At 39.9% G+C, this 24,920-nt stretch overlaps 1 long non-coding RNA gene across 3 annotated transcripts in view; it reads left to right on the plus strand.

Annotated features, from left to right (window-relative positions):
• Nucleotides 1-24,920, plus strand: part of LOC141411472 (uncharacterized) — a 250,731-nt gene that overhangs the window by 155,839 nt on the left and 69,972 nt on the right. Inside the window, exon 5 of one of the 3 annotated variants that reach the window (XR_012436251.1) lies at nucleotides 12,506-12,819. The exons of the other annotated variants lie outside the window; for them this stretch is intronic. This is a non-coding gene — a long non-coding RNA (uncharacterized lncRNA). Of the gene's footprint in view, nucleotides 1-12,505; nucleotides 12,820-24,920 lie in introns of those variants that run through there. 3 annotated transcript variants of the gene reach the window in all.

The following is a 24,920-nucleotide window of genomic DNA, read 5'->3' on the forward strand; positions in this document are numbered from 1 at the left end:
AGGGCTAACTAATGAGATGGTAGTTCTGCTACCTTTGGGGAAACCTTTTGCTATTCCTAGTGAAGGGGATAGTTGAACTGGTGCCATCTCCTCCCCTTTTTTTTGGCTCATATGCAGATAAGATAACTGGAGTTTCTGCAGTCATTTTGTGACTAATCAGTGACAATTATAGTGATGAAAATTCAATATGTGGCTGGGTGTGGTAGAGCATGCCTATATTCCCAGCTATGTGGGAGCTGGGCCAAGGCCAGATGCAGATAAAAACTAGAGACACTATCTGAAAAATAAGTAAAACAAAAAAAGGGTTAGGGCATGTTTAAGTAGTAGAGCACCTTCCTAGCAAGCGTGAAGTCCCTGAGTTCAAACACCATTGCTACCACCACCACCACCACCAAAAAAAAGCAATATGTTAAGACTGTTCCTGGTGATGGGAGGTCCTTGATAGTTTTATTGAGCAGCTAAGACAACATTATTTTCAATTTATCTTTGTACTCTGTTTTCAAGAGAAAAATAAATCTCTTGGTCTCAACCACTGATAGTTGGCTTTTCTGTTACTTGCAGCTGAAGTCGTTCTTAATTGATACAGATACAATAGCCAATCAATTGTATTACCAGGAGGGTAATTTTTGACTTCCACTTTTGGCTGTGTGACCCTGGCAAGTCACTGGTCTTTTATTTACTCAGCCAGTGATCATATCTGTAAAACCACTAATCAGACTTAGAATTTGTAAGCCCTGACCTTTGTAATTCTCACGGGAGACTTCAGTAACGGAAGATACCACTGCATATGCACAAACACATGCCCTTCTTTCATTGAATACTTTCTCACAAACATCCTCAGGGAAGTTAGTTTAATAAAGCATATTCTTCTCTCTTCTCTTCCCAGGAAAATCTTAGCTGTAGAGAAAGCTCATTTCTCCTGACTTACAAGGAATCTTTTGTAGAAAATACTTCATAACACACATACCAATCATTGAGTGTTAGTAACATATACACAATAAGAAATTCTGAATGATCGAAGCCCACAAACTTGCATCATTTCCCCACAACCAATGATATGTTGTTTCTTTTCTGAATCAGATGTGTTAGTTCTGAGATACAGTTCTTTTTGTGTTCAGCCTTCATGGTTTTGGAAGAATCTAGAGGAAATGCCAAGTTTTTTTTTTTAAGGAAACCAGGAACACTCTCTCCATCTTGCCCCAGTAAGACTATTTATTATCTCTTGTCTTCTCTACTTTCTTGGGCTTGGCAGAAGTCACTACTTGTCTCTTTTTCTCCAAAGAAAACAAGTCCTTGAATCCATTTTTTAAAATTTCACCAGAGGGAGGAGAACTTTATTACTTCTTGGTGTTCCCAGAAGAGTAATCAAATGTCACTGGTAGGACAAATTTAGGAATTAACAAGGTAGATTTCCAGTCTCTAAAGCCACCACCTTTTTTATGTTCCTATATTCTGAAGAACCACTGGTTTACATTAGAAATAAAATAATTCCTCTTAATGAGGATTAAATACAAGTCTGGAGAGCAATGCATTGGTGAATGGTCTGAATCTAATAAAAGCTTAAAGGGTACCATTATCTAATTTTCAGAATGTTCCTCTCTCAATACTCTTGTTTCTATTGCTTTCCATTTGATACTTAGTTCTAGAACTTTTAATAGGATCAGAGATGTTTCCCTTCTAGATTGTGAATTTCTAGAGGGCATTGGTAGGGTTTGATTTATCTAGTATAAGATTTTATATTTGTATGACAATTGATAAATATTTGTTGGGTTGAATTCTATCCATGTAGTTGTGTCTTTGCAATAGCTTTATTTTGAGGCGATGACATCTGAGTCAGATACTCAGATGATTTCTAACTAGACTTCTGAGACCATTTTGAAGATCAATTTGTTAGTATCACCAAGCTCTGATTACTTGGTGTTACTTAATTATGGCACAATTAAACTAAAAATAAGCAGCATATTTAAACAACTCCAACAGAATTAAAGTAAATGACTGATTCACACAAATGTCCCTGCTCCTTTCTTTCTTTCCTTTTTTTTGGAGAGATTAATTAGATGCATCATTAGCAAAGGTTGAATCTTTCTGGTATTGACTGGCCTCACTTGAGTCAAGCACACTTAGTGGGAATTCAGATTGATATGGAAAATAAAATTAGGTCATTGTTATTTTCCCTTTAAATATGTCTGTAAGCAGCTTGCCTTTAAACTCTGACACACTTTTAAAAAATTTAATTGTCATCTCTGAAAAAGGAAACAATAAGAAACTTCTAACAGTGGCTTCTTCTAGGCAGGAGACATTGGAGATGAGGTGCTAGAAATGGCAGGAAGACATATTTCACTAAAAACCCTTTTGTGTGCATGTGTTTCCTATTCTAAGATAAACAGAGGTATAAATAAGCAAACAAAAAAAATTTCGATACAATTTTGAAGAGGATCATAACCTGATTCTGAGATTTACTATAAAATCGATGTATTCAATATTTGTAATCTTGGTGTAAGGATACATGTATAGATTAATGGAACAAATATAGAATCCAGAAACAGATGCACACATATATGGCCAATTAATTTTGTTGACAATGCCAAGCAAATGCATTTTGATTACTAGTTATTCACAGGGAAAAAGAATGAACTTTGACATTCCTTTGAAAAAGAATGACATGATACACAAAAAATTAAGAAAATGAATTATGGACCTAAATGTAAAAGCGAACAAGATAAAACTTCTGGACGAGAAGCTGGGATGTGATCTTTGTGACTTAGGGTAGGCAAAGATTTCTTAGATGAGACAGAAAAAGCAAAATCATAAAATAAAAAAATTTATACAGTAGATTTTATCAAAATGAAATCTGCTTTTCAAAAAACACCATGAAGTTAATGAAAAGTAAGTCACAAACTAGAAGAAAACAGATGCAATACATAAATCTGGTAAAGACATTGTTCCCAAGAATATGGTAAAAAATTTTTAAAGAGGCACTATAATGAAGATATACCAAAGGCTAGTAAACACATGGAAAGATGCTCAACATTAATAAGCACCAGAGAAAAGCCAACTAAAACCACAATGGAAATTTAGGTGACTGATAATACCAAACATTGGTGAGAATATGAAGCAACTATAACTCTTACACATTGTTAGCTGGAATACCATTTTACTGCCCTTTGTAAAACAGGTTGGCCACTTCTTGCAAAATTAAACAAATCACATACCCCAGCAAGTTATGTAACAGAAAGAAAAACGTGGTTACAACAAAGACATGTACTTGAATGTGATATTAATTTCCTGGAGTTATTCTAACAAAGTATAATAAACTGGGTGACTTTAAACAGCAAAAATGTATTCTCTCACTGTTCTAGGAACTGGAAGTCCAAAATCAAGGTGTTGGCAGGACTTTGCTCTCTCTGAAGGCTCTAGGGGGAAAAATGTGTTCCATGACTCGTTGCTTCTGCTGTTGCCAGTGGTCCTTGGCCTTTTTTGACTTGTAATTCTCCCTGTGCGCCTTTGTGTCTGTGTCTCTTCTCTTCTGATAACACAATCAGATTGGGTCAGGCCCTACATAATGACTTCACCTTAACTCGACTATTTCTGCAAAGACACTATTTCCTAGGAAGGTTACATTCCTGTGTATCAGGAGTTAGGACTTGAACTCAAATTTTGGGGGACATAGTCCAACCCACAATAAATGTTGATAGCAGCTTTACTGGAAATAATTGCTCATGAAAGCAATACAAATGCCCCTCAACTGGTGAATGGATACAAAATTGAAGTATACACATACAAAAGAATTTTATGCAACAATAAAGGGTTGAATTACTACTCTGCATAACACAAATTAACTTCAAGATGCTTTGCTGAGTTCAAGAAGCAGACACAAGAGAGTATACATTGTATGATTTCACATACGTGAAATTCTTGAAATGATCAGTCTAATATATATAAGTTTGGCAAAAAGCAGATAAACATTTTTCTGGACTTGAGGTAAAGGACTGTAAGATCATTGGATTGATTACAGATAGGCAATAGGGTATTTTTTGTAGAGATGCAAATTTCTATACCTTAGTTTTGGCCTTAGTCACAAAAGTAAGTTTGTTAAAATTCTTCAAACTGAGCCACTACTAAACACATTTTGTGCAAATTGTACCTCAATAAGCTTATTTAAAGATGTAATTGCAAGCAATTCCTGATTAATCAATGCCATATAGCAAGTTTTATCTTTGTGAACATGTTTACAATCTTGTATTTATTTACTATTCATTTATTGAAAGTGAAGTTTGATTATAGCATGTACGGAAGATGTTAGAATCTGTCCTTTCACCCCAGGGAAGTGAGGTGTCTATGTTTCTGTCTTCCCAGTACTCCTCTATCCTTCTTTTAAAAGAGCAGCCTTTCTTTTGGTGAATTTCTCCTGGCTCATTCCAGACATGTTGTTTTGGGAGACCTCCAGATGTAATGGACTTCTTGCCTATCCCTAACTCCCTTGACTACTCCCACATCATTCTTCTTTTCCTCTCTCCCTCTCTGCCACTAGAAGCACATGGAGAATGTTGACACACATTGAAAGATAGTAATGCAGAAATGGAGTGAAGATTCAAAGAAAGGAGGAAAGGAAGCATGAAGCCTCTGGCTCCAAAAATTGGCCAATCATCTTACATCTCCCTATCTCATCAGTTCTGGTGTCTTGAACCAATAAAATATTAAAAAGTTTTTGTTTAGTGAGTTAAAGTTAAGTGTCTTCCAAATTCTAGCAAAGTAGAATTTAAGAAAATCCTACTGGCTCTCACCAAGCTGCCTCATGTATATGGAGGGATGTTTACATATGAACATCATCGTATGCATAATATTTTCCAGTTGTCACTGTCCCTTGTGTTAGTCAGCTTTTTATCAGTTTAACAAAATATTTGGGATAAACAATTTATATGGAAGAAAAGTGACTTTAAAAAAACAAAAATTTGTATGGAAACCTCTGAAACCAGAGGTTTCATCATTTAGTCCAAGTCTTTGGACTTGCGGTGGCACAGTATATCATGGCAGGAATATCTGGCAGAGAAGCTGCTCACCTTATGACAACCAGGAAGCAAAGAGAAGACAGAAAAAGGCCAGGCTCCCCCAATATCCCTTCAAGGGTATGTCCCTAATAACCTGACTTCTTTCTACTAGGCACCATCTCCTGGAGGTTTCACCACCTGCCAATAGTGCCACAGACTGGGGGCAGAGCCTTCTACATGTGAGCTTTTGTAGACTGTTCAGGATCTAAACTATAGCATCCCTCTTACTGAATCTCATTCTGGACTCCCCCATCACCCAATACTCCAATGTACTCTTGCTAAGGACGTTGGAACTCTGCCTTATTCTCATTTTATTTTCTCCAGCTTTAGGTATGATGGCATGAAGTTGGATTAGACATTTTGGTGGCTGCCTTACTTGTTGTCTTAGATTGACCATGGAGGCAATGAGTTGACCAAACTTAGACTTTTAAATATAAACTGCTATCAAGATTCTTCATCTAATGATTTTGCAAGTGATTGTTTCAATCCTCAAACAAAAATATTACATTTATTGCTATTCAATCTAATTCTGATTTTTTTTCTTTTAAAGGTGTTTTTAGAATGCAATTAAATACTTAGTTTGTTATATCTATGAACTCTTCTTAGTTTTGTTTCACCTGTTACTTTGATAAGCAATAAGATGGATAAAACTTCTTTTTGGTGGTACTAGGGTTTGAACACAGGGCCTTGTGCTTGCTTGGTAGGTAGAATACCAGTTGATCCACTCTACCAGCCCAGAAAAAATATAGTTCTCATGTGCTCCTAGGAGCTCACCGAAGTCTGGTCAATGTTGGTTTGGGAATTTCCTAGGAACTCAACAGGAAGCTTACAGATTGGCAGCTATCTACATTGCTGTGAACAACCAAATTCTCCCTTTTATGACCATCAGGAAACCATTTGCTATCTTTAGCCTTTTGGCATTTCCTCAGTTCTCCAGAGTATTGAGAAGACCATTAATTTGACTCTCTGATCTCTTCTTTGATGCTTTTGTTGATAAATTTGGGAGCCCAAAGGCTTTTACTCACTTTAAGCCCCTTAATGTTCTCTGAATGTCTCCACATCTCCCTGGGCCTCCAGTTTTTCCCAGTTAGAGTCTCGTTATTCTTTGTGCAGAAGATAGAAATAAAATGAAAATGCAGTTTAACCTCCTGCACTGTCTACTTTACCAGAAACTCTCTGCACATCATTTTCCCCTGGTGGTTGTCTTGTGGGGGACAGAAGGAGATGATGTGGGCAAAGTGCCTGGCAAAAGATGAGATCCTCAAGAACAGTTGCTCACAGTCCCAATCTACTGTTCCAGGCAAAGTAATTGATCTCTGGGGGTGGATATCAGTGATGGAGAAGGTTCTGGCAAGTATTAAGATGTATAACAGCTACTATTAGGCAAGTGGTGTCTCTGTACAGGTCCCTACTGGTCACCCCGTTGTGGCCTCTAGATGAGTGGCAGGGGCAAGATTTCAGTTTCCGAGAAAGACTGTCATAAAAATCCTAGCACCTGTGGGCTTCATGGAAAGGATTTTGGCATGGGCTCCTAGATACCAAAGGGGTGTTCCATGAGGGCAGCAAGGGAGCTGGAATTTAGGGAGCTCCCAGTGGACAGCAGTGGGACACTGCATCTTCGGATGATGAATGTGGGAGGGAATGGCAAGATTAGAACAGTGAAACTCTTAGAATGAAGGACTCCTTTCTCCCTCATCCCCTCCCACTTAGGGGACTTGACCAGAGTCTAGCATGACTTCTATTAGCTCAAGGCCACCTGCCTAGCATGAGGACCCCCAAACCCTTCAATACTTGCTGGAGAAAACTCAATACTGTCAAAAGCACTCATTGCTTATTCCTACCAAAACCTGGCTACCTGTCACTGACCTTCCTTTCTTGGAATTTTCCCTTAGAAGAGTGAATTGGAAACTCTTTCTCTGTCCATTTGAGATGTATCTTCTACAACCTAAGTGTCTTCCTCAAGGACCTGGAGCCATATATTCCAAGAGCATACAGTCCTTGTCTCCCAGTCTGTGTGGGAAGGTAAGACTAGTTAGGAAACACAGAGGGCCTTCTCCTGACATTTCTTCAGTTGACCCTAGCATTTAAAAAGGCTTCTTATTGTTAGTTTCTGCAGAGTTGAGTTCAGTTTATGTTGGAGTCTCTAGAGTTGCAGCAGTCTGAGTAAAACTTGTCTTTCCTTTTCAAAACAAATTTTCAGTGAATAATTTCTCTTTGGCAAAGGATTCAAATCATCATATGTTTGAGATGCTAGGGAACAGCCAGACTTTGAGGATGGGAGGTGTAAGTGGATCTAGCTGGGGATGATAGAGGGCAGAAGTAGGATATGGTATTTCAGAATAATTTTGGTTGGGGACAAGAAGAATAGATATCAGCCTGGTAATAATATAACCAGAGTGTCAGATCAATGAGTTGCTAACAAAAAGAGCTCATGAATTGTGTGAATCCAATTGGAGGCTTCTGGTGCTACAAAACTCTACCTTTAGCTCTGTTACATTTTACGTCAGTTCTTTAGAGAAATGTTTAAAAGACATGGGTGTGGCATTCATGATAGCATGATTATAATTACAAACAATCCCAACACTTTGGATAAAGAGGTAAAATTATCAGGATAATCTGTACAATGCAGTTTGAGGAATTTAATATTCTAGGCAGGGTAAACTGCATGGCTCAGACCATTCAGGCTTCTATAACAAAATTTCTTACACTGAGTAATTTATAACAACACAAATCTATTGCCTACAGTTCTGGATGCTGGGAAGTTCAAGATCAAGGTGTTATAGATTCAGTGCCTGGTGAGAACTGTTCTCTGCCTCAAAGATGGTACTTCCTATGTGTCCTCATGTGGCAGGAAGGAAAATAAGCTCCCTTGGGTCTTTCTTATGAGGGCACTAATTCTGTTCATGAGCACTTTACCCTAATGTCCTAGTCACCTCCCAAAGGCCCCATCTCTTAATTCCAACACATCAGAGATTAGATGTAAACATGAGAATTTTAAACACACACACACACACACACACACACACACACACACACACACACACGTTTATTTGGCGGCATTAGGGCTTGAACTCAAGACCCTATGCTTTCTAGGCAGGCATTCTACCATTTTAGCAACTCCACCAGTCACATGAGAATTTTAGAGGCACACAAACATTCAAACCACAATGCTACAAAATTTCACAGGGCCCAGTGTAAAATGAAAATATGGGACCCCAACCAGGATGGGAAAAGTAATGTACCCTTCACATAGATCTAGTGCCTCATTTGCCAGCAGAGGCTGATCCTTGAGAGTCTCCAGTCTCTACTCCAGGATATTTCCCATACTTGGACAGGTGAGAGGCTGGCACTTGAGTCCAGTGTAAGGCAACCTCCACTTTATCATACCCTGAGTCACTATGGCTAGAACCTGACTCTAGCTTTCCCTAACTAATGCCACAGCTGTCAGTGGTTGTGGTGGTGCTGATGGGGGTGAAGGTGAGAACAAGATGCAGCAGAAGGTGGGACTCTGTGGGAGCTGAGATTCCAAACCTCTGGTGTGTGCTCCATGTTCCACACATGGACAAACCATAAGTTCAAACATAAACATATTAAGAATTCCAAGATAGGACCCACTTTTATTTTATTTTTTTATTTATTTTTTACAATTTCTTTTATTCATATGTGCATACAATGTTTGGGTCATTTCTCCCTCCTTCTCCCCACCCCCTCCCTTTCTCCCTGACCCCACCTTCTCTCCCCCTACCCCCTCACTACCAGGCAAAAACTATTTTGCCCTTATCTCTACTTTTGTTGAAGAGAGTATAAGCAATAATAAGAGGACCAAGGGTTTTTGCTAATTGAGATAAGGATAGATATACAGGGAGTTTACTCGCATTGCTTTCCTGTACATATGTGTTACCTTCTTTTTTTTTTTAATTTTTATTTTATTCATGTGTGCATACATTGTTTGGGTCATTTCTCCCCCCTTCTCCCCCCCTTCCTTACCCCCCCTACTTCCTACCTTACCCCCCCTTACCCCTCGCTACCAGGCAGAAACTAGTCTCCCCTTATCGCTAATTTTGTTGTAGAGAGAGTATAAGCAATAATAGGAAGGAACAAGGGTTTTTGCTAGTTGAGATAAAAATAGCTATACAGGGAGTTGACTCTCATTGATTTCCTGTACATGTGTGTTACCTTCTAGGTTAATTCTTCTCGAACTAACCTTTTCTCTAGTTCCTGGTCCCCTTCTCCTACTGGCCTCAGTTGCTTTAAAGTATCTGCTTTAGTTCTCTGCGTTGAGGGCAACAAATGCTATCTAGTTTTTTGGGTGTCTTACCTATCCTCATACCTTCCTTGTGGCACCCACTTTTAAACTGCTCAGGGCAGGGCCTTTCTGAAGGCAGTGCCTGTGCTATTGTCATGGTCATAGAACCATGAAGCTGGCCCTGATTCTAGGCTAGGAAACTGTGTCAAAAGTGGAAATGAGATTTTTTTGTACAATCAACTTTGAGTAGATGGAAGGTCCTGTAAGGCATGTTGAATGCTAACAGGAGAGAACCTTGAAAGGCCGACCAAGGAGGCAGACATTGTTCTATGGGGAAGGCTTGAGAGCAGGGCAGTAACAAGGTGAACTTGGCATTTTAGAAGGATTAATTTCCAGCGAGACATCTTTCAGAAGCTGGTGCCTTTCAACTATTTCTTTTTGTTTTCAAACATAAAAACTGAAGGAACGCTCTTTTTGGATCAAAGAGGGGCAGTTGCCTGGAAGGCCTCTTTCACTCCCTTGTTCCTACTGTTCCCTGCACAAAATCTGCTGGAACTTCTGACATTTTGCTCTTCTTTGCCTCTGGATTGTAATGCCAGCAAATTAACGTGTAAGATGTCGGCAGAAAATGACTTTCACGGGGCAGGGTGACCTTGTATTTTTGGTCAGGAGACCAGGAAAGCAGCAGACACACTAATTGCTGAATTATAATGAACCTTTCTATGATCCTTTGAGTCCCTCAGAGGAAACAAAACAAAATGAAATTAGAGCAATAATATCAGCAACCACCTTTACAGGCAGACAACAAGGGGAGATAAACGCCAGACCTGCAAATTGTCTCAAAGTATCAGAAAAAAAAAAAAAAAAAGACTTCTGTTCCTAAAGGATAGATAATAATTTTCATCTGTGTTCCTCTCATCTTAATAGTAATTTATAAAAACAGGAATTTGCATGGCCCCCAGCCATGTGGGCAAACACAGACAAATACATGCATGTATACACACATGAACACATACATACACACATGCACATATACACACACAGGCATGTGCCATAATCTTTTATTCCATGTATAAGTAATTGAAGCTGCCAAAAAACCCAGTAACCCAGCTTAACCAGGAGCTGTTAAAAGGCCAATGTTGTAAAGAAGCGAACTTTTTTGGGTGGCACGTAATCAGGATAGGAAATTTTATAATGCTGAAAATATTTAGCAAAAAAAAGTTTAAGGTCTCACTAGAGGCAGAAAAAAAATGGGTGTAATCTCAGTGTAGGGGAATTTTGCTTTCTCTTTGTCATTTTCTTGCATCACTGGCCTCAAGAAGACCTATTTCCTAGTTTGCCCTGTTTTGATTAAGGGGTTGAAAAAGTCCCCCTAGTTTTCCTACATATTTTCGACTAGCCTCAGCTAAGGTGGAGTTGGCTCTACTCTCCAGATCACGTGCCCTTGGCCTGAGTGATGTGCTCTTTCCATTCTTTGGAGTAGCTCTTAGTATTTTTCAACTTTCTGGACAGTTGTGCCTTCGTAAACACACTACTTTCTTAAGACAGCACCACTGTACACTTGAGACTGGGTATTTTCCATTGTTTGGATAGGGTAGCCTTTTTGAGAAAGTATGGTAGAAAGAGCGTCAATGGTGGAGCCAGACAGACCACAATCCCAATCCTGGCACTGCCCTTTGTTGTGGTGACCTCCAACAAATTAAGTTACTTCTCTCTCCTCCTTTGAAAATAATTTGCTCTCACAGGCATGTTGTGAGCAGAAAACAAAGTCATGTATTCAAAGAACATGTTCTGCCGGCCACTCTCAACTCTTACAGAATCTCAGGCCATGAAGCCACAGGAGCAAACGATTGCACGTGTGAAGCCCACGCGTGCTATGGCTGGACTTTCCTTTCTGCTCATCAGCCATGCTAAATGCCATGTTTGCTTCTCCTCCAGAGATGCAGCATTTTCGATTCATCCATGAAAACCTTAGTTTCTCTCAATGAGGTTCAGAGAATCTATTTGCTTGTTGCTTCTTTTATTAGCTCCAAGTTGAAAATGTCATTGGAGCAAGTCTGGAAACTTGTCTGATGATCTGTTTTTAACAGAGTGCCCTCTGCCATGTGCCCAGACTTTTGGAGTGTCTTGCTTGACTCTGCCACATGTGTACCTGGGACCATTTTTTACATGTATCAGGATTGGCTGTGTTCTCTGTACTACAGTCCCACAAACTACATTTTCTTAAGTTAGCTTAGACTTAATGGCAACTGGCCATTTAATCACTCCCCCAAAAAATAGCTTTTTATTGACTACTATAAAACTAATTTTCATTTTTATAGCTGTTTCTCAATAGTTTTTTATTAAACAACAACCCTATATAACAAAACAACACATTCAGCAACCCTGACATCATAGTTTGCAATCTAGTTTTTTTATGGAAGTTTTACCAGGAAGTTATACCACTAAAAGTAAAATGTGTGTTTATTATCATTATTTTGGTCAAAGTGCATATTTGGTAACATTTCTTTAAAGTATTTAACTTAAAATCAATACACTCATGCTGTATAGTATGGCTCCAATCATCCATTGTTTTTGGATATAAAGACAGATTTACACTGAAGCAAATTAAGGTCTTCTTTGGCCTACCTCCAACTGGAAATTAGATACATGTTTTTGGTAAATGAGGTTCATGCTACTGACTTTCAACAGAGCAGAGTCTCATCATATGTACTGGCTGTTAAATATTTTAACTCACTGCTGCTCCATAGTTATAAAAAATGTAAATGAGAGAGACAATATTTGTGAAAAATTACTGAGAGGATGTGCAATCCATTCTATTTTATACAATAAAGTCTCTCCTTGATTTAAGCTAAAACTTTAAAGTTCTGGAAGCATTCGACATCACTCTAAATTGAACATCTAAAAAAACAGTTAACACTCATATGGAATTCACTACTGTATTTTCAGGAATACAGTGGTTGACAACGGTATCTTGTCATCACCCCTTATCTGTCTAGAAGATCTAGGGAGTACTTTCTCTTAGTTCTTAGGATAAGTTCCTCTAGTTATCTTTATTATTATCTCATGGACCCTGAATCATTTAAAAGTTAATTTTCCTCTTTGCCTGGGCTACAGAAAGCTCAAAACTAGATTTGCAACCTACCCTTCCTAAGTGTACAGAATCTAAAGTGGGTGTCTCATGTAACCTTTCTCCTATCTCCATCCTTAGGATGGAGAGGGATCCCCAGTGGTCTGGGAGCTCTACATCTCACCTACTGTCCATGCCTCATCATCAAAAAAGAGCCTCATGTGTCACATTAAAATGGAAGCTCAAGGTGTGACCACCATTACCTACCCGGAGACCATCATCGGCACGTATACATTTATTGTCTTAATACTAGTCACTTTTGGAAACTGAAAACTCCTAGATTCATTGCTTGATTCTTACCTTCTTCATTTTTGCTGGACTTGGGATCAAACTCAGGGCCTTGTGCAGGCTAGGTAAGTGCTCTTCTACTGAGCAGCATCCCCAGACCTCCACTCCACTTGGAACATAGAATTTTATATTATATTTTTAATTGAATCTCTTTTATTGTTCACCTTATTATATTTTATTGCAATAAAATACATATATGGTTAAATTAAAAATGATTTAAACATCCTGGCTGTATGGCTCTAAATATTTGATCATTTCTAATGTAAGGAATCATTATAATACTTGATTAGCGTAAGATTAGTCAAAATTATATAATTACATATGCAAAAACAGAAAATGGTAAAAATTTTAAAATACGTCTTGTAGCAAGCATATGCCTGAGATGTATTTTCTCTAAATTTTCTTTTGAAAAAATTTAAAATTTCAATGTTTTCCAGAATGGCACAATGAATATCCATGTACTTGTCACCTAGATTCAACAATTGCTAACATTCTATCTCTCTCAGTCTCTCTTTGTGTTTCTGTCTTGTCTCTCTCTTGATGTGTGCGTATATGTGTGTGAAAGAGAGAGAGAGAGAGAGAGAGAGAGGGAGAGAGAGAGAGAGAGAGAGAGACTTTTCATCCTGAGCCATTTGGAAGAGTTCAAATAAGGACTGAGGACATGAACCTACATTGACACAACAGAAGGACAAGTGCATGGATTTCAGAAAGAATTGATGGGTAGCATGGAAAGCTTCTTACTGCTTCTATTTCCTTATGAAAGAGGAATTAAAAGGAAGGGGTAAGAGATGTTTCTGAGAAAAGGAGAAAGTATGAAAGTCATGTTGGACAGTGGACTTCAGTCTGGGGTCCAGACCTTCTTTGAGTGCACAAAGACACTCAGCGGGTATAAGGCCATAAATAATGTGAAGCCATCTATTTCCCTATGCATTTTGTTATTAGCATTCTGCCTGCCACTGCATCTAGCATCCCAACTTCAAGAGTCCCATTCTTAAGCCACCACCTTCCAGAATGACATTAAAAATGCTTGAGACTCACATTCTTCTCCTTGATACACTTTGTTTATCAGCCTTCCAGGCTACCACATTCTTCTAGTTTTCCTCTTACCTCATTGGTCACTCCTTTTGCATCTCCTTCACTTGTATAACCCCATCCCTAACTGCTAAGTGTGAAGCACTTAGGGCTGAAACCCTGGATCTTATCTCTTCTTTATCTATATCATTGTCTAGGTCATCCCATCCAGACTCCTGAATTTAACAACCATCCTGTGTATATGTCTCCTGAGTTTGTATGCCTGGTTTCTTCTCTGGACTCCAGATTTGTATATTTAACCAGCTAAATGAGATCTGAATTTGGAGGTGTATTAAGCATGCCAAACTTTTTAAATATGAAAAACAACGTTCTGCTAGTTCTATCTTCAAGTTTTATAGACTTGAGTCTTCCCCAGTCCAATAAAAGCAACCTCATTTTTTCCAATGCTTTTCAGAATTATTCTTATTTTGTCTCTCTCTCAACCTCCATTGCCAATCCATCAGCAAAATGTTGATTCTACCTTGAGAACATATTGAGAATCTGGCTACGTCTTATCACTTCTAAGACAACCACCCTGATCATTGCTATCATCATGCCTCATCTGGAGTCATTGCATCAGCATCTAACTCATTGCTCTACTTCCATGCTTGCCTCCTTCAGTCTGTTCTTAATGCAACAGTCTTTCCACTTCTCGGAACCCTACAACAACCAGTCCTTATTAACAACTACAAGGCTCTTCTAGGACTGTCCCCCATTTCCTATCTGAGGGCTTCTCCAGACATGTCTCCTTTCCCATCTGGTTCCAGATACACCAGCTCTTTGGCTAACATCTCAAATATACAAGACATGCTCTCACCTCACTTTGGCAACTGCTGTTCCTTTGATCTTTTCTTCAGACATTGACATGGCTTGCTCCAATTGTTTCCAATCTATTCTCAAATGCTGACTTCTCACTGAGGCACCTATATTAACCTAATCTAAATGGTGAACCTCGTATCCCAGTGCTCCTGATCCTCATTACCTACTTTTGCTTTCTTCATAGCACTTATTATCTATTGTACAATGTTTTGCTTATTTATTAACTGTCTCTCCACCCATAAAAACAAGGAATCTGTCACTGTTACATCCCTATTCTTTGTTTTCTTTCACATACATTCCTGCATGACTAACCCTAAGGACTGAGGATATACTCAGAAGTGTATTTCTTCTTGATACATAAGTTGACTCCACTTCCCCTTCTGTCAAAGCTGTTTCCTTTGCATTGAGCTTCTGCAACTGCATCTCAACCAGAACCTCCAGTTTTGAAAGGCACAAGAGAGGGTGTACTTACCAGCCAATTCCCTGTGCAGGACTCTTCAATGCACATTAAAATCTGAGACTCTGAATATCGCTTTTGACTCAATTAATATTTATTATTTAGGGTGAGTTATTGGGTACATCCAATCCCATTCTCTCCTTTTCATATGTGATGGATACCCTCCATAGTAACAGGTCTACACTCTCTCTGCCCCCTATTCTTTCCATCTGCTTCGTATTCTGCTTGCTTTCTGTCCTGCCAGAATATTCTGCTGACATTTTGAAATCTTTTACCTTAGAAGCTGAGAAAAAATTGGAGGTTGAAGCATAGCACCATTAGAAGTCTTTATGGATGGGATAAATCAGTTTTGTATTTTTGTAGATTTGACAACCCAGCTTTCAAAGGCACAACTGTAAAACATCACATATTGGAAAATGTCTTGGTGGAGCCCATAACCTATTCTATCAGATCCCTTGCCTAGTAATTATTTTCCCCAGCAGTTGAGGATTTGAAAGTGGCTGACAAAGGTGTTAAGAACTGACTCAAGACAGTTTTCATTTACACGAAGTTTAAAATCTCATTCAGGATGATTTCCACCTTTTAAATGTGTTAGTTATTATTCTATGGTGTGTAACAGCATGGTAAGAACGACATGGTTAATGCAATAATATGATCTTTCATCACTTTTATGAGACATTTGCATCCTTTTATGCAACATCTAATTGACAGTTGCCCCACCAGTCCCTCTCCCCCATAGTGGAAGTGCCTATTAAATGGAATTTATGGCCGTTGTTTTTTAAGTCAGTTAAGTGACATGAAATGAAAATCTATTTTAAATGACGTTCAATAAAATCTTTTCTCTGGTTGGAAAAATTGTATTTTAGAAAATATTTATTTATTGTGTAGTTGGGTAAGCGCATCTATGACCTGCTGAGCTACTGTGTCAACACGCGATGTGCTTGAGTAGTTCTTGTCAGTTGTGGGTACACCTGTTTTTGTTTGAGAGCAATAGGTCTAGCCCTTGTCACTGCCCTTCTAATGTTTGTCAAAGCACTGACAGAGAGTGTCTTTTCTTGGGGGACACACACACACCTCTTCATCCTTAGCTCGTGCATGTTGCTTTTCTCATCTCAATAGTTCATACCTATTGTCTTTCTCTTTCTAGAGACCAGCTCCAGAAGACAGTGACTTTGTTTTGTTCATGAATGTATCATCTAGAATTTTACAGATGTTCAATAAATCCTTGCTGAGTGAATTAATGAATCAATAGATTGCCTTAGTCATATTTTTGTGATTTTGATGTAATTTTTTTATCCTCCCTAACCTATATTCTACAACTATTAAGTTTCCTGATGAATCTGAAGGGTAGATGTTTGTTCATTTATATTTCAGGGAGGTGGACCAGCCACAGGAGCTGAAACTGGCACCTTGTTCAGTTGACTAATAGTGGGTCCCTCAAGGTAGTCATGGCTTGGGTGCTGTCATTCTCTTTATATCTGATTTAGCCTGCCCTGGTTTTGGTAGGGCTGGTGAGGTAAGGTAACATTAATATGGTTTGAGCTGTGGGGAGAGCAATCAATTTTGATTTTTGACTTCATTGAGGATGACCATGGAAGTCAATGCTTACTTCTTCTGCTCCATCTTTTGTGACCACAGCTTGGCAGCCACAAAAAAAATCCTGCTTTTGGGTTGCTACAGAATGAAGTCTGAGGCAAATGTAGAGCTGATTTAATTCCTATGCTCTATGATCCATATAGTTAGCGATTGTTGAGGAAGATGTGAAGTTAACTGTTCTTTATCTTTCTTCTCCTTCATCTTATTTTCTGTCTTCTCAGAGAAGGGATCAGTGTATGAGTATCTATATTGTCTTTTCCTTTTCTGAAACCTAAAAGCAGATTCTCTGGAGTCATTGATAGGAGCAGTCATTTTTTTCCTTTCTCACCCAAGCCTCTTCAATTTGTTCATTGCTTTCTAAGACTGTATTTGCATCACACACTGAATTTTGTAAATCTTTTCCATAATATTTCTAAGCAAAAAGATCTTTAAATGCAGTAATGTGGATCAAGTGAACTTAGTAAATGTGCATGACATTGTATAAATGGTTTAACTATGAGTTTAGATAGACATAGGGCCTTCTAGAGAGTATAAGGTAGGGAGAGTTCAGATGAAGAATGACAACTGTACCATATACCTGTAATCTGCCTGTAACTCAAGGCAGATTGCAATGATGTATCATAAGAAAAGTTAAAAAGTGGGGGGTGCAATAAGAATTCTAGTGGGAGAAAGAGTACACTGGGCCCTATACTCTTCATGGAGGAGGTATCATATTCTATGCACATTCAAAGAGAGCTATGATTTCCATATATGTGGATGGGCTTGGAGATTAGAAGCAAGGGAAATGCCCTAGGGAATGAGTGCAACAGGAGCAAACGAAGGATTCAAGAGGCTGGGGCAGGTTCAGGAAGAAGTGAACATACATACTGCATATCTATTATATATTATATATATATATATAGTTTTGTTGTCATGTGGGGAATATGTTGGGAAATGGTTTTTGAAAAGATAAAAAAAGATAAATTAGGTAAAATTATAGACGCCCTTACATCTTGGGTGTTAATAGTTGCTATAAAAGAGAGTGTGATACAGTGAGAAAATCATAAAACTTGGAGTAAGAAGCTCTGAGTTGGGTTATGTTATGATTTACTGACTAACTCTGGAAAAACCATTGAATACTTCGAGGATTCACGACAGAATGATAGGGTAGTGTCTAAACTGATGGTCATAGCATTACAGTGAGGTTCAAAATAAAGGAAATGATGTTGTTTGTCATTAATTCTTGCAAGAAACAACACTGCAGTGCCTATATCCTAGGGATATGGGATAACGAGGGAGCCTAGCATAAAGGCCTCTGTTCTTCAAGAGTTGACATGTTGGTGCAGAGAGCCTGATAGTACATGTACAGACCAGCCCATAGGATAATAAGGTGATTTTAGATAGTGATAATTGCTTGGAAGGGAAAGAACTTGGTAAAGAATAATGAAACAAGGGTGTAGGAAAACTGAATTTTTGGCATTTTAGATATGGCAGTCAGGGAAGACTTCATGGGGGAATGGAAAAACTGATGGAACCTAGAAATGGACAAGACAGAAATGTTAAGATATGGGAGACATAGGTGGAAGTAACAGCAGGCTCATGTTTGAGGGTCAGTGTGAAGGTCACTGTGGGTGGAGAAGAGGGGAAGGTTAAGGAGACAAGCTTTTTAAGATGGTCAGGACAGCTCATTTAAGACCACTTGGTCTAGAGAAAGAAGCTTTAAAAATTGTTTTTAAAAAATTCTTAGGATAATAGAGAACACTGGCTAGTTTAAGGCATGGAAAGGGTATAACCAAGTTTATTCTGTGACAGAAGACTTGTAGGGTGACAAGAATGGAAGGGGAAGACCAGACAGGAGATGATTATGGTAACTTAAGCAAAGAATGGTGGTGACTTAGCCAAGGTGGTTGTTGGGAAGCAGAAATATATGGGTGATGATGAAGAGTGTGTCTATTTTCCTGAGTAAGGGATACCCAGATGGCTGCTCAGAAGTTATTTGGCGGGGGTGTCTATGAGGATGTTTCCAGCGTTTGAATCAGTAGGCTAAGCAAAGAAGAAAGCCCTCCTCAGCATAGGTGGGCCTCATTCCATCCGATAAGGATCTAAACAGAAGAGTGGAGGAAGAGTGAATTTCCTCCCAGTTTAAGCTGGGATAGCCATCTTTTCCTTCCTCTCCAGGGATAATGTCTCAATCCACACTTTTAAGCTTGGACTGGGGCTTACAGTATTGCAGTCCCTTGCTTCTTAGGCCCTCAGACTCAAATTGAATTACACACTGATCCTCCATCTTATAAACAGAGAGACATCTTGGTCTCCATAATCGTGTGAGCCAATTTCTATAATGAATACTTCTTTTATATCTATATATCTATATCTATGTTTATATGTATATGTATATCCAAATCTATATCATCTGTATGTATATCTTCATCTATATCATCTCTGTATCTCCTGTGGTTCTGTTTCTCTGGAAAACCCTGACTAATACAAAATAGTGGATTTGGAATTTTTGGGTATCATCATAAAATTGTTCATAGATTAGATGTGATTTTAGATAAAATGCTAAATGAAAATGCTTTGTGATTTGAAAAGCCCTGCATACATACCTAATGATGTAGAAGCATCATTTAGTTTGGTAGTCAATAGTGAAGTTTTGAGCTTGGAAGACAGCACTTTGGTGAGTTAATCAGATAATATCATATTGCACAGGGCAAACGGGCAGGACCTGGGAAGAGAAATCAGTCGGTCCAGCGCTTCTCGAATTGAATGTGAACATGAATCACCTGCAGATCTTGTTAAAATACAGGTTTTGTTCCATAGGTTTAGGGTGAAACTCTACTTCTGCATTTGTAACAAGCTCTGGGGTGACCTCAGAGAGTTGCTGTTCAACAGGCTACATTTCCAGAAGCAAAGAGTTCTGGAGAATAACTCAGGAGGGCTTCCACTGGTCTGGAAGTGTGCGTATAGAGAATAGGGATTTTTCTTTCACAGTGGAGGCAGAGATTGAAAAAAGAGGTGCAATCACGGAAAAATAAAGTATAGAATTAATGTGATCATGAAATAATGGTGTTAATAATATAAATACTAAAATAAGGAGGAGAATGGGGAAGGGACTTTCTAGTCCTAATTTATTTTCTATTGTGCTGCAGCTTGAGATCTGATGTGGGTTCTGGCAGTGGGAAATCCCCATGGCCTATTCAGCTTTGTCTGGAGGGTCTTTTGTCTGGAGGGTAGAAGAGTCCAAGTTTCCATCCTCTATTCCTGTGTCTGCTGAGTGCTCCAGCAGTCTGAATGTATTTAAAGAGCTAGAATATTAAGGAGGAATGGGAACTTCATGCCAAATGATGTAGTTTGACTTGAACCCAATCAATCATCTTGAAAGTCAAGAATGGCAATATTTTCTTGGACCTGTTGTCTTGGTTCCTGAATGTTTACTGCTGAAATGTCCTTGTAGGGTGATCCCCACCCTGCCTCCTGCACATCACATGCTGTGGACTTCATATGTTACTATCATAAGGCCGTTGAACTAGTCCTAGCACATCAGGATATTATTTCATTAAAAGCTTACAATTCTGGGAGGAAGGTATTATTGTTGTCTTTCCCCACCTTTTTTTCTTTTTTTTGCAGTACTGGGATTTGAACTCAGGGCCTCACACTTGCTATGCAGGAGCTCTACCACTTGAGGCACTCTGCCAGCCCCATCCCTCCCCACCTTGAACACCATCTACATCTATTTTATAATGAAGGGGCATGAAGTTTGGCAGAGTTCAGTGACTTGCCCAGGCTTACGTATGGTGGCAGAACTGGATTCAGATAAATCAAGTAATTCTATCAACTAACAGACTCAGGAAGTCTAGTTCTAGCTGCCTCCCTTTGAACCATTTGTACAATGGCTCCCTGACTGCTTATCTTCAAAATCCTACCCTCTGCTTCCCTATAGTTAACACAGTGCACCTGGCCAGAAATTGTAATAACTGGGCTACCCCTAATTATCTGTGTGACCTTAAGCATGGCTCTTGAAAACTTGGGCTAAAATATTCACACCTAGGAAAAAACCAGACTGGATAAGAGCAATGGTTTCTCAATCCCAGCCGGTGTTAGAATTCTGGGGGCCTTTGCCCAATACTGATGCTGCTCCCCTGCTCCCTGCAGAGATTCCAATTCACAGTTTGGGAAAAGACTGGAGTATTGGTGCTTTTAAAACGTTTCCAATGGGGGCTGATTTTGGTGTTTCATGCCTGTAATCCTAGCTACAAGGAAGGTGGACGTAAAAGGACCATGGTCCAAGGCTAGCCTGAACATAAATGAGAGACTCTATCTCAAAAACACTAAAAGCAAAAAGGACTGGGGGTGGGGCTCAAACTGCACAGGCCCTGACTTCAATCCCCTGCCCTGCCCAAAAAAAGAAATTAACAAAAAACAAAATAAGCCAAAACAAAAATTTTTGAGGGATTTTGCTGGGTAGTCAAGGACAAGCCCCCAGGTAGTCAATCCGTCCTTAAGGAAGGTCTACATCTTTCACTGTCATCTAAGACTTCATCATGAAAACATCTGCATGACGTGGACAGCTGACTCTCATGGCCACCAGAACTGCTTTCGTGATAGCTTTCATTCTGGCCACAAAGCTAGGTGGGGTTTTGAGGTCTGGACCATTAGGTATTTGGGAGTTTGGATTTTACAGGTGAAAAATGTGCATGTGAGAAAAATTTGTTTTTTTTTAAATTTCAAATCAACAGCCTCTGCAGAATAGCCCTCTCAGAAGCCCTGAGCAGCCCTGGTACTTTGTGTGCTGAGGGATAACCTGGAGTTGAGAAATGTCCTCTGGCCCAGAAAGATTTGCCTCAATTTGGCCGAGAAAGTGCAGTCACTGAATGTCTGAGATATTACGCAGAGACTTGAATGCAATGCATGAGTGCTACATGGAAATTATTTCATCCCTAAGTTTAGGTGTTGAGTATCCTGCTGGTGTTCCCATGGGGTGTGTGTGGCAGCAGCTGGAGCGCCATCAAACCCCACTTCATGGCAGTGCCATTGCAACTAGTAACTTCACTCCAGTGTTTTGCAGCTGGACTGCCCCTCCTCATAAATGGTGCCAGGATATTTTTATTTGAAAATCATTTAGTTGTAAGAATCTGTGTTTATGTGACTCCGACAGAGTCAAGCTTGGGTGGATTCCCTTTTGATCCCCACCTTCTCTCACTTCTGGTCCTGAACTGCTGAACCCAAGGATGTTTGCCTTTCTGTGGCAGGATGACATCAGTGGGGAGGCAGTTCCTCGGCCAAGAGAGCCAAGTCCTCAGACACCATCTCGGAAGTAGGACAAGTACATTTTGTTTCTGCGATTCAACCCAGAGAACTGCTCGGTCCCTGAACCTTGTGCCAAATATGTTTGCGCAACCTCAGCAGTGGCTTCCAAAATGTGGTTCAAGAATTTGCCCAGGGTTTCGTTCCCTTGGAGAATGAACACACAGGGATGGCATGACCGGTGTTGGCTAGACACTGGGGGCTCAAATCTCAGAAAGGGTGAGGGTCCTTGGAGACAGGGTCCTGGTTCCTGACCCAGGCTACATAAGGTATTATTTTACTCTCCTCCCTTCCCCAGCTGGAGCACACAGCCCTGGGGAACATTGAGGTTGAATTGGCCAGGGCATGGTGCCATCTTGATTTGGCCAGAAGCGTGCTCCTGCAGTGGAAAAAAAGCAAGAAAAGCTACCAATCTGGCTGCTGCTCATGATCATTTGCTCTGCATTCTTGAATCCTCTTTGGATAAAGTCCCTATACCCCAGGCAATGGGATAAGAGCACACACACACACTTTACATGCAGACATACACATATACAAAAAGACCACAAGCTTTTCAGGAGATAAAACTCACTATTGCATGTGTGCCCACATACACATGCTCCTGTTAGGAGAAATCCAGAACTATAAAGATGTGTGCACATATAAATCAACATTTTAAGGTCTGTTGTTGGTGTCTTTCAAAGGCCAATGTGATAATAAACTTTTGCACTTTGTAGTGCTTTACAGTTTATAGAACAATTTCACGCTCGTCTCATCTGATCAGCCCAACCACTTAGTAAAATGTGAATTTCCTATCCTATTTTTAACACCCAACAAAATCAGAGAGGTTAAATGACTTGCTCAAGATTCCATGGCCATTAAATCCCAGAATCAACATTAAATAAATAAATAAATAAAACCACAGGTCATCCCCATTTAATCTCCCTACCACATTGGCTCCCTAATTCTTGGTTAGGAAGACCAAAGGTCAACAAGCATGTGACTCATCTATTTATAGGACAAGATGACAGGGCCTGGTGCCTCACAATGTGGTAGAAAGACCCACAGCAACATCTGCCTCATTTGGGGGATCTTTTCAGAAGTGCAGAACTCAGGCTCACCCCTGACCTCGTGAATCATAATCTGTACTTTCACAAGAATCTTATCAGGCAATTCATGTGCTCAGTCAAGTTTGGGACACCCTGGAGGAGGGGATGAGGGTTGTAGTCTCATTTCTGCCACAGTCAAGAGCCCCTGAGCACCAAAATTGCATAATCTGGGGAAGTAAAATAAAAATAAAAATAAAGTCTCATGCCAAGATCCCCTGCTTGGGATTCTGCCTCTGGGCTGAGAGCCAGATGAATGTCTTTAAAACTCCCTAGGTAGTTTTCATATGCAGCTAGGGTTGAGAATCATTAGACTGGAGGTCTTTGAGGTTGCTGCCCACCTTTTCTGAGGCCGTGAGCTTTGTCTGTAGGGAGGGGTCTGCATAGGCCTCCTTACCCCACTTTGTACTTGATGGATGTTTTAGGATTCCTGGATCATTTGTATTGAATCCAACCTTTTTCCTTCTGCCCAGAGACTTGACTTTAATAAATAACTCTGAGTGTACCAGTTGCTCTATGCATTAACTATATCAAATGGGTGTTGTATTTTATTCTCTTTGTCTTTTTGTAGAAAAGGAGTTAAAATGTCAAGGAAGAGCTGTGAGTAGTGTGACGCATCTCAGCATTGAGGCCCCTAGGTAAGGAGAAATGACCTACATAGCTCATTTGCTCTTCAAGTAAAGCTGTCGGATGTCTCTTAGGATAGGGCATCTGACATGTCACTTAGAACACAGGAGAGCCTGGGCTAGGTCCTAGAAAGCCTGACTACTTCTGGTAAGGCACTGGGCATGGGGCACATGTCATTGTGTTCGTTGCACCTTCTAAAAAAAAAAAAGGCAAAAAACAAAACAAGCCCCACACTTCCCTGTGTGTAGAGAGTCATGCTGTAAGATTTGGGACTGTGCTTACTTTCCCGTGGAGCCATCTGTTTGAGATATTAAGAGAAAATTTCACTAGGGAGAGATTAAGCCCAGGTCAGGAGAGGATAGCTGTACAGTCAAGGCCACTGAGCCAGTCCATGTGTGCAGGACCTCATAACTTCAGATATCCCATATTTCACTCTTAGATATGCAGGGACGATGCCAGGCAGTGGGACCTACTTATTTATTGGATTTTGCCAAGTAGTCCAGAAATTGGTGAGGGTTTCTTGTAGAGCTCTGCCCTTCCAGTGTTAGGGCAAGCCCAGGCACTCATGTTGTCATCTGACATCTGTGCTTGTCAGGCATTGCACTGGACATGTGAAGACATGTGTTTAATCTGGGTGTCACCCACAGAAAATGGGCAGCTGTTGCCATTTCTGGCTGCCGGACTTGTGCCTGGTCACGTCCCGCTTTGCTAACTGCCTTTCCTCTCCCCGCTTCACTATCAGTTTCGTGGCTTAACAGTTGCATGCCTAATTATTTTATTTTCCTCTGTTAAACTTCTGGGATTACTCTCATCACTTCCCTCTATCTCTTCCTGGCCCATATTCTCAGGGCAGAACAGGATTCCCATCTTGAGCTCAGAGTCCTAGGAGTCCTAGGTAAGCAGGAAATAATGGGGTGCAGGACTTCTCTTGAGCATTGGGCCAGAGTCAGAAAAAAGTTCGGGACTCATGACACCTGGAGTTGTCAGTGCTCACCCTCTGCATGATTGACTGTCCTATAGCCACCATGAAACAAGTCAGTGTTGTGATCATCTATCTGGCAAAGAGATGAAGGCAGGGAAGAGTTCTGGTCTCCTGCATATCAGCAAATAGCTGGAATGATCAGTGTGGCTGAGGGTCCCTGGTTACAAAAGCCAGTGCCTCCCAACATCTTAGGATCCTCAAGACAGCTAAAAAATTTTATTTTATTTTAAATTAACAAATAATAATGACATATATTGATGGAGTTCATTGATATTTTGATACATGGAT

This window comes from Castor canadensis, chromosome 10, assembly GCF_047511655.1.
Source record: "Castor canadensis chromosome 10, mCasCan1.hap1v2, whole genome shotgun sequence".
Lineage (NCBI taxonomy): Eukaryota > Metazoa > Chordata > Mammalia > Rodentia > Castoridae > Castor > Castor canadensis.